This window comes from Sapajus apella, unplaced genomic scaffold (assembly GCF_009761245.1).
Source record: "Sapajus apella isolate SASKATOON/1434 unplaced genomic scaffold, GSC_monkey_1.0 scaffold91, whole genome shotgun sequence".
In the NCBI taxonomy this organism is placed as follows: domain Eukaryota; kingdom Metazoa; phylum Chordata; class Mammalia; order Primates; family Cebidae; genus Sapajus; species Sapajus apella.
The window spans coordinates 5789570-5799798 of NW_022437031.1; the positions used below are offsets into that span (position 1 = coordinate 5789570).

Sequence of the window (10229 nt, forward strand, 5' to 3'; positions counted from 1 at the left end):
GAGCCGGCAGCTGTGAACTCTCATGGTTTTTTAAAGGTGAAATTCACATAACATACAATTAACCATTTTCACGTGTGTAATTGAGTGGCATTTAGTGTATTCACAATGTTGTACAACCACCACCTTTCTCCAGTTTCAAAATGTTTCCATCACCCCAGAAGAATACCCTATGTCTATTAAGCAGTCACTCCCCATTCCCTTCTCCCTCAATTCCCTGGAAACCACTAATCTGTTTTCTGTCCTTAGAATTTGCCTATTCTGAATATTTCATATAAACGGAATCGTATAATATAATATATGACTTTTTGTGTTTGGCTTCTTTCACTTAATGTTTTTGAGGTTCATCCAGGTTATGGTGTGTATCAGTATTTCATGCTCATTTTGTGATTCAATACTATTTCATTGTATGGCTATACCACAATTAGTTTATTCATTCATCCATTGATAGATATTTGAGTTGTTTCCACCTTTTGGTTACTGTGTGAGTAGTGCTGCTATGAACATTTGTGAGCAAGTACCTGTTTGAGTACCTGTTTTAATTCTTTAGTGCATATACCTAGGAATAAAATTGCTGGCTCATATGGTAACTTAACTTTTTTTTTTTTTGAGACAGAGTCTCGCTTTGACACCCAGGCTGGAGTGCATTGGCATGATTTCAGCTCACTGCAGCCTCTGCCTCCCTGGTCCATGCTATTCTCCTGCGTCAGCCTCCCAAGTACCTGGAATTACAGGCACCCACCACCACACCTGGCTATTTTTTTTTTTTGTATTTTTAGTAGAGACGGAGTTTCACCATGTTGGCTAGACTGGTCTTGAACTCCTGACCTCAGGTGATCTCCCGCCTCAGCGTCCCAAAGTGCTGGGATTACAGGTGTGAACCACCACCCCCAGCCTTGTTTAACTTTGTGAGGACCCACCAAAGTGTTTTCCACAGAGGCCGTACCATTTTATATTTCCACAAGCAACGTACAAGTGTTCCTGTTTCTCCACAACCTTGTCAACACTTGTTATCTTCCTTTTTTATTATTATAGCCATCCTGGTGGGTGTGGAGTTGTACCTCATTGTGGCTTTGAGTTGCATTTCCTTAAAGATCAATTATTTTGAACATCTTTTCATGTGCTTGTTGGCTATTTGTATAGCCTCTTTAGAGAAATGTCTATTTAAGTCCTTTGCCTAGTTTTGAATTGGTTTGACTTTTTGTCATTGAATTGTAAGAGCTCTTTATATATATTCTGGATACTAAGTCTTTATCAGATATATGACTCACAAATATTTTCTCATTCTGTATGTTGTCTGTTCACTTACACAATGGTGCCCTTTGATGTACAAAAGTTAATTTTAACAAAGTGCAATTTATATATTTCTCTTTCCTTGCTCGTGCTTTCTTGTGTCAAATCTAAGAATTCTTTGCCAAATCTGAGCTCATGAAGATTTGCCCCTATATGTTCACCTATTGGTTCTACCTCTTTTTTTAACATTGAAACAGAGTCTTGCTCTGTCACCCAGGCTGGAGTGCAATGTTGCAATTTCAGCTTACTACAGCCTCGACCCCCTGGGCTCAGCCTCCTGAGTAGCTGGGACTACAGGTGCATGCCACCATGTCTGGTAATGTTTCTGTTTTTTGTAGAGATGGGATCTCACTATGTTGCCCAGGCTGGCCTCAAACTCCTAGCTTCAAGTGATCCTCCTGCCTTGGCCTCCCAAAATGTTGGGATTGTAGTTGTGACCCACCAAGCAATATAGATCTTCTATTTAAGCTGTTGAGCCATTCTGAGTTAATATTTGCATCTGCAGTGAGGTAGGAGTCCAAGTTTATTTTTTGCATGTGGTTATCCAGTTTTCCTGGCACCATTTGTTGAAGAGATTCCTATGATTTGTTTTTATGGTTTAGAAACTCATTGATCTTGGTCTGATTTTCTGTACTGCTCACGTTTTAACTATGTGATCTCAGATAAAGCCCTTTACCTCTCTGAGTCTCAGTTGCCTTATCTGCAAGATGGAGATGATAACAATATATCTGGCAGTGTTGTCGTGAGGATTTTGGGGGGCTAGCTGGATGCAGAAGGGGTGTCTTTCCTCTTTTCCATTAGCCACAAATAGTATCTCCCCTTACCTTATGCAAAGCCCAAAAACAAACTTAAAGGAACATTATCATGATTATTTTTTGTATTCTGTTTGTGTCTCACTCCTTCCTGGAGTTAGGAAGGCAAATTAGATGCATTGATCTAAAAGACTGCCTGCTGCCTCCCCGCATGTTAGAGGAATTATTAACAATGGAGATAATTAATTGCATCCTGATAAAGATGATAAGCCCTTATGGTTGGTCCAAGAACCTTAGAAACTGATCTTCAAGGAAACCCTGCTTCTCTAATACTCCCTTCCCACAAAGCCCCCAAATTCTCCATCTTCCAGGGCACACAAATGGCTCATTGGCCCACACAGAGCAATGAGCTCTTGCTTTCTTTCCTCTTTTTTCTCCCCGACTCTTTCCTTCCTTTCTTTGGTCTAAGTAACGTCTGAGTATTTCTCTTGGACTTGTGTAAAGGACTTCGCTAAACCTTATCTCAAGTGTTTCTCATAATAATTTTGGAGTTCTATAGGGCAATTTCCTTCCCTTCACCCACAAACAATCTGAGGGCTCAAGGCTCCATGGTTCTGGAAAAGGGAAGTGACCTCCCCAAGCTCACAGTGCTAGCAAGTGGGGAGATAAGACTGAGGACCTCTCGACTTCAAGCCTACACTTCAACAAGAGGCCAGATCCTCTCCCTTCCCCAGGGTTCTTTCCTGCCCGATCATAGGCTTAGCACCCTCAATCCTCATGCCATGGAATTTAGGGCTGAAAGAGGGTTTGTTCACAGACCATCTAGGGTAGTGGCTCCCAACTCTGCCTATGCACTGGAATCACCTGGAAAACTTTAAAAATACTGATATCTGGGTCCCACCCGCAGAAACTCTGGTGTCATTGGTCTGGGCTGTGGCCTGGGCTTCTAGGTATTTCAAAGCTCAACAGGTAACTCTTATCAAAATGCTTTGATCCAGCATTTTCCAAACATTGCTGATGATACGGATCCCCTGAGTTACCTGTTAAACATACTGACTTCTGGGTTCCATTTCAGAAGCTCCAGGCACAGGCCTGGGAAGCTGTGCATTTCACAGCACCCTAAGAGATGTTTGAGAATCAAAAGGGTTTTCCTCATCTGCGTCTTCTGTCAGCTTCACAATAGCTCTGGGAGGGAGCAGGGAACAGCTAGGCAGCTCCACTTGACAGCTGAGGCTCTGGAAGCTTAGCAATTTGTCCACAGATGCCCTGTGAATACTATAGCCAGAGTCAGAACTTGACTGCAACACATCACAAGAGGGGCATTTCCTAGCACCCTGAATCCTTATGGAGTTCAGCCTGGGGAGCTTCAGGACAAGTTTGATTATTTTTTTTCCCTCACTCTTGACTTGCTTCACTCTCTAGTCCAGCCAAGTTTCTCTCAGAGAAGTGCTGGTCTTCGAGGAAATCCTGGTTCTCTAATACCCTCAGGCCTCCAAATTCCCCCTTCTTCAGGACATGCAAAAGGCCTATTGGTCTACACAGCAGTGAACTCTTTCTTTCATCTTTTCTCTTCCTCTCTCCTTCTTTCCTTTTTTTCTTCTCCATCCCTCCTTCCTTTCCCTCCCTCCTTTTTTCTTCCCACACCTCCAGGCCATCTAAGTGGACAGAAAATGGAGAAGCAGAGGTTTGGGGTGAGGGAGGGCGATCTGGTGAAAATGGTGCCCAGACAGTTTCAGGAAGCCTGAATTCTAGGCCTCAGACAGAAATGCCTCAGATCCTGTTCTGTCACTGACTGTGTGAGACCAAGGCAAGTCTCTTCTATCTTCTGAGCCTCAGTTTCCTTTCATCTGTAACATGAAAACATTGGTACACATCTGTGGTTTCTATACCTAAAGAAAATAATAAAAATTCTATGTTCAACTGAAAGTTAAAAAAAAAATATCCGAAACAAAAAGCAGACCAGCTCTTGTGAAAGAGTGGGGTGTCAGCTCAACCAGCCCGCCTCTAAACAGCTGCCCCTGAAGTATATCCTTCCAAACCTGGAGCTCCACATATTCATTTACTCAAAAACTTTTTGAAATAGTCCTATGGCTAGCCTTCAAGTTGATCCTTGGCAGTTCTCTGTGGCAGAGGATATTAAAAGGATGTGTTACAGCATCAGTCACTGGTATGTGTGCCTCTGGCTTTGTGTCTCTGATGTCTCCCTATGTGGCCACACCTCAGTACCCACCTATCACCTTGAGTCTGGCCCCCTTCTCTTCCATCATCCTCATACCTAATTCCCAACCCACCTCCCACACCCTATCTCTTGCTTATCTGTCCAATACTGTCTTTTCCAAGGCAGGAAGGAAAAAGCTAAATTGTGGGAGGGGGCAAACCCCTATCTCAACCATCTTCTCCTTTGTTTTGGCTCAGGTCATGGGGTGGGGGTGTGGTTTCAGCTGCTGAAAAAAGGGGAGGGGACAGCGTCCCCCAGGGCTGAAGCTTCATCTACACTAACATTTGTTGAAGCTTTGAGTATCTGCCTCTTGTGCAATAAACTTGCCAGCATGGAATCCAGGGTAAACTGTTTTGTGAGGGGTCCCCAGCCGTATCTCCTCCACCCATAGCATGCAACACACACACACACACACACACACACACACACACACACACACACAAACGGCTTGTTCAGAGGCTCATGGCTAGGGGTAAGAGGAGAAGGAGGAGGAGGAGGAACAGGAAGAAAAGGAAAAATGAGTTATCCAGACACTGTGAACTCTATTCCTAAGTCCAGTTAGAAAAAGGCCTGTCCCTCACCCTTCTGATGTGGAGTCCAAAAATGGATATGTTTAACAAGTATCTTAGGGGGTTGGCATCATTGGTGATGTTTGGGAAACACTGGATCAGAGGTCCTCGACCTTGGCTGCACATTAGAATCTCCTGGGGAGCTTTGAAATCCCCAGATGTCCAGGCTGCAGCCCAGATCCCTTAGACATCAGAGTCTCTGGGGGTGAGACCTAGGCATCAGTACTTTTAAAGTTTTCCAGCTGATTCCAGTGCACAGGCAGAGTTGAGAACAACTACCCTAGATGGCCTGTGAACAAATCACCTTTCAGCCCTAAATTCCATGAAGACTATGGCTGCCAAGGCATCAGGTAGGCAGGGAGAGGACACGAAGGGTGAGGGAGACTGCCTCTCAGTGAAGGTGGTATTGAATTAGAGAGAGCATGGAAGTGTCTGGCCACCTGCCAAGAGGATGAAGAAAGAGAAGTTCCATATCCAACTGGAAAACCAAGAGCTACAGGAGCCAGTGACCCGGATAAGGTCCCCATGGGAACTAAAATAAAGGCTGCTGCAGGAGCCTCATGGTCCTTGGCTCTGGGCTCCCTCCCCTGGAGCTCTCACCCCTTCCTGGAAGTTGCACTCTGACAGTACTTCCCGTTCCACTTCTCAAGCAGACAGGGATAAGGCAGGCGGAAGAAGCCTGCTGAGGTTAACCGTTCCCTAAACACCACATGTACTACTAACCCCACTACCAAAAGCATCCATGGCTTCCCTTCACCTTCAAAACAAAGCTCATACTTCTTAGGCTGGAATGACAGGCCCTTCATCTGGTTTCTGCCCATCTTTCCAGCCTCTTCTCTCACCATCTGTCCCTCCCCACTGTTGTCAGAGCTCACAGTGTATTTGGCCTGGGATGCTCTCCTACCCCAGACACTACCTGAAAAGCACCTATTCTTCTTTTGAGACTGGGACAAACATCACCTCCCCTGGGCAGCGTTCTCTGAAGCCCGCCTCCTTACTTCCGGCAGAGCTGATTCGGCACTCCTTCTGGCTGCCTCCCTGATCCCGCCTTTGGCACTCTATGCATCAGTGCCTTGTCAAGCCATATGGGACCCCCAAGACAAAAGGAAAAGTCAGTAATACCCATCCTGCCTTTATGTACAATCTTGATATATAGTTTATTATGGATTTTCTGCATTTATTCTGATGTTTTAATATTGCATTAAAATATTCTTTACCTTATTTACTGAGGTTTTTGGCACCCTCTTAAATTTGTGCTCAAGGCAAAGACCTCATCCTAGTTTGGGCCCTGTAATATTCTGTCTCCCTTAGCACCATGGCTGCCCACTTCACTTACTTCATTCATATTTCAGCTCAAACATTACTGCAAACCAGAAATAGACTCACAGTTGGGCTAACTATAGCAAGGGCCACTGCTGTGATTCAGTAGAGGAAACTGAGATCTTTTCAGTAAGTGGTAGGAGCAATTTGCTGCCTACGTGGGCAAAACAATGACCATTATCTCCTACCTTGCATCACATACAAACTTTAATTTCGGTTGGATCATAAACCTAAATATGAAAGGTAAAGCACCTTCTAGGAAATAAAAAACTAGGAGGATGCATTCATGACCTTGAGGTGGGCAAAGATTTTTTTAAACAGGATATAAAAGCAATAACCATAAAGGAAAAGATTGATAAATTGGACTCCACTAAATTTAAGAACTTCTCTTTATCAAAATGAATTAAGAGACTAAAAATGTAGCTGCATTCAGGGAAAAAATATTTGGGATGTAGATATCCAAAAAAGAGGACTGCCTGCCTGCCTGGATGCGGAAGTGATGGCTGCTGACTGAGCCTGCTGCTTTCTTTCTTCTGCTTGGGCTTCCTGGCTACCTACCGAATGGTGAAAGTGGCCTGGCTGTGTATAGTCAGATACCTCCTGTCTCCCACTGCCAATTTCTGGCCGCTACCAGCATGGAACAGACGGTGGGAGCAGCAGCAGCAGGAGAAGAAGGAGATGGCAGGAGGGCTGCCAGCCTGTGTGGTGGCTTGTGGCATGGGAAATACAAAATTGGATATGCTGGAAATACAGAACCACAGTTTAATATCCTTTCCTGTATTGCTACAAATGAGTCAGCAAAAGTGAGGGATCAAGCTCAAAGGAGGGTGGTGAAATGTGTTGATGACCAAGACTCCTTCATTGATGATGAAGCAGTAGAAAAAACCTACATATGCGATAAAGTGGCCAATCCACCATGGTATAGCTGAAGTTGGGGACTTGACGGAAAGATTTATGGAGCAAGTGATCTTAAATATTTAAGGGCAGAAACTGAAGACCATTATTTTATTTTGTCTGAACCTTGACTGAATACTGCAGGAAACAGGGAATATACTGCTGAAGTTATGCTTGAGTCCTTCAATATTCCAGGCTTCTACATTGCTGTGCAGGCTGTTCTTGCCTTAGCTACATCTTGGACCTCCAGACAAGTAGGACGACAGACATTGACTGGTAAAGTAATAGACAGTGGAGATGGTGTCACTCACGTCATTCCTGTGGCTGAAGGGTATTTGACTGGCAGCTGTATTAAATACATTGCAGTCCCAGGACGAGACATAACATATTTTATTCAGTAACTGCTGAGAGACTGAGAAGAATCCCTCAAAAACAATCCCTGGAAGCTGCTGAGCCAATAAAAGAGCACTATAGTTATGTCTACCCAGATTTAGTATAAGAATTTAACAGGTATGACACAGATGGGTCAAAATGGATTAAATAGTATACCAGAAGCCATGCTGTCTCAAAGAAAGACTTTTCCATTGGTGGTGTTTCTGAGAGATTCTGAGGACCTGAAACCTTTTTTCATCCAGAGTTTGCTAATCCAGACTTTACATAACCTATCTCAGAAGTTATAAATGAAGTAATTCAGAATTGTCCTATTGATGTCAGACGTCCTGTCTACAAGAATATGGTCCTCTCTGTAGGTTCAACCATGTTCAGTGACTTTGGATATCACTTACAAAGAGATTTGAAAAGAACTCTAGATTCCTGGCTGAGATTAAGTAAGAAATTTAGTGGGAGAAGAGTGAAGCCAAAATCTATTGATGTACAAGTCATTACACACCACATGCAGTGATATGCAGCTTGGTTTGGAGGATCAGTGCTGGCTTCTACACCTGAGTTCTACCAAGTATGCCACACTAAAAATGATTATGAAGAAATTGGACCTAAAATTTGCCATCATAATCCAGTGTTTGGAGTCATGTCATAAAAATGACTTCATAGTTATTGGGGTTAGGGAGGTGGAAAAGAGGTAATCTTTCTGATTACATTTTGTCTGGATGGCTGGTTTTGAGGTTTTAAACTTGACTTTGAATAGTAAGGCCAAACATGATTATATGATATATTTTAATAAATGTGTCAACATGCAGATGTAGAAGAGAATGAAAATGATTGTGTTTTATTTAGATTGAATAATTGAATCTTATGTGTGACAAAAGAAGTGGATTTTAGTTCTTCTGTGCCCTGGTACATTGTATAGTAATGAATTATCCAAGATTTGACGGGATTTATCAGTGTGTACATAGCACTATAATGATTGAATTGTGCACTTCTAAGTGTGCAATGCAAGAGCTTGTTTATATCTCATACATTTTATACTTTGAGGATAAAAAGTCAAAGAAAAATTGTGTTCAAGAGAAAAATTGTGACCAAGAAAAGAATAAATTTAAAAATAGCCTGATGAGACTTGGCATACACACTCATGGGATTCCAGTTATTATGGAGTGCTCCCATACCCCTCCACCCCTTCTCCCCAAAAGGTTTTCTTTGCAAGTGCTTTTGAAACTAAGAGCTACTATCTTGGATTAACTGATGCCTGCTGCTGCTTTCTGATTACTCACATTCTGTTTCTTGCTTAAAAAAAAAAAAAAGCCAAGATAAGTGTTGGACCAGTATTGCAGTTCTGTAGTGTCATTTCTTATAAAACAACAACAACAATAATTTGATTACCAAAAGCGGCATATTTAAAGCCTAACAACATTCTAATGAAGACACAAATTTCTTTTTAATACTTGTTTCAAGCTCTTTAATCTCTTTATAAGTTAACTAATAAATGTGTTTTCTTCAAACCTCTGCAATAGTTCTTTAAAATCACAACAGTTAATTAGCAAGCTGACGTTTTTATGTGCTCTATACAAATACCTGTGAACTTTTAATATGTTGAGTGCTTTCATTTTGATAACTGGATCTCCATTTGATATTTTCATTTGTATAACTCATTTGCAGTCTGAGGATTTTTAGTGCCAGTCCATGAAGATATAATTGAAAGTTAATTTTCTTTTCTTTTCTTTTTTTTTTTTTTTTTTTGAGACTGAGTCTCACTCTACTGCCTAGGCTGGAGTACAGTGGTGCGATCTTGGCTCACTGCAACCTCCACCTCCTGGATTCAAGTGATTTTCCTGCCTCAGTCTCTCAAGTAGCTAAGATTACAGGTGTCCACTATGCCTGGCTAATTTTTGTATTGTAAGTAAAGACAGGGTTTCTCCATGCTGGCCAGGCTGGTCTTGAACTTCCTGACCTCAACTGATCTGCCTGTCTTGGCCTCCCGAAGTGCTAGGATTACAGGCATGAGCCACTGTGCCCAGCTTGAAAGTTAATTTTCTTTGCATTTTAAAATAGCTGTATCATGAAAAAATAGTGATGAAAATAAATTAAAACTGAAAAAAAGAACTCATATCCAGAATATATAAAGAACTCCTACAAATCAGTGTTTATACCAGCTTTATTCATAATAACCAAAAATAGTAACAACCCTCACATCCATCAACAGGAGAATGAATACACAAATGTGGAATATCCATGGAGAAACACACAACAATAATAATGAACTGACATGCATAACAACATGCTTGAATCTCACTGACATTATGTTTAGTGAAAAAAGCAAGATAATGGCAAAACTCATTGATGATGAGAGCATTAAGTATAGATGACCTCTCAGATGCAGACTGGGAAAGAAGAAATTTCCTGAGTGCTGAAAATATTCTAAATTGTAATTTGGCTGGTGTCTATAAATGTAACAAGTCATTGAGCTATACTCTTCATATTAGTGTACTTTATTGTATGTAAATCATACCTCAAAAATAAAAAGGATAGACTGGGCACGGTGTCTCAAACCTGTAATCCCAGAACTTTGGGAGCTGAGGCAGGAGGATTGCTTGTGCCACAGGAGTCAAGACCAGCCCAAGCAACAAAGCAAGACCTTGTCTCTACAAAAATAAAAATTAAAAAAAAATAGCTGGGAGTAGTAGCGCATGTGTGTAGTCCCTGCTCGTCAGAAGTCTGAGGCAGGAGGATCACCTGAGTCCAGGAGGTCCAGGCTGCAATAAGCCGTGATCATGCCACTTCACTCCAGCCAGG

At 42.1% G+C, this 10229-nt stretch overlaps 1 pseudogene; it reads left to right on the forward strand.

Moving 5' to 3' along the window:
• The first annotated feature begins 6825 nt into the window (after positions 1-6825).
• Positions 6826-8079, forward strand: LOC116534983 (annotated as a pseudogene).
• Positions 8080-10229: the final 2150 nt, after the last annotated feature.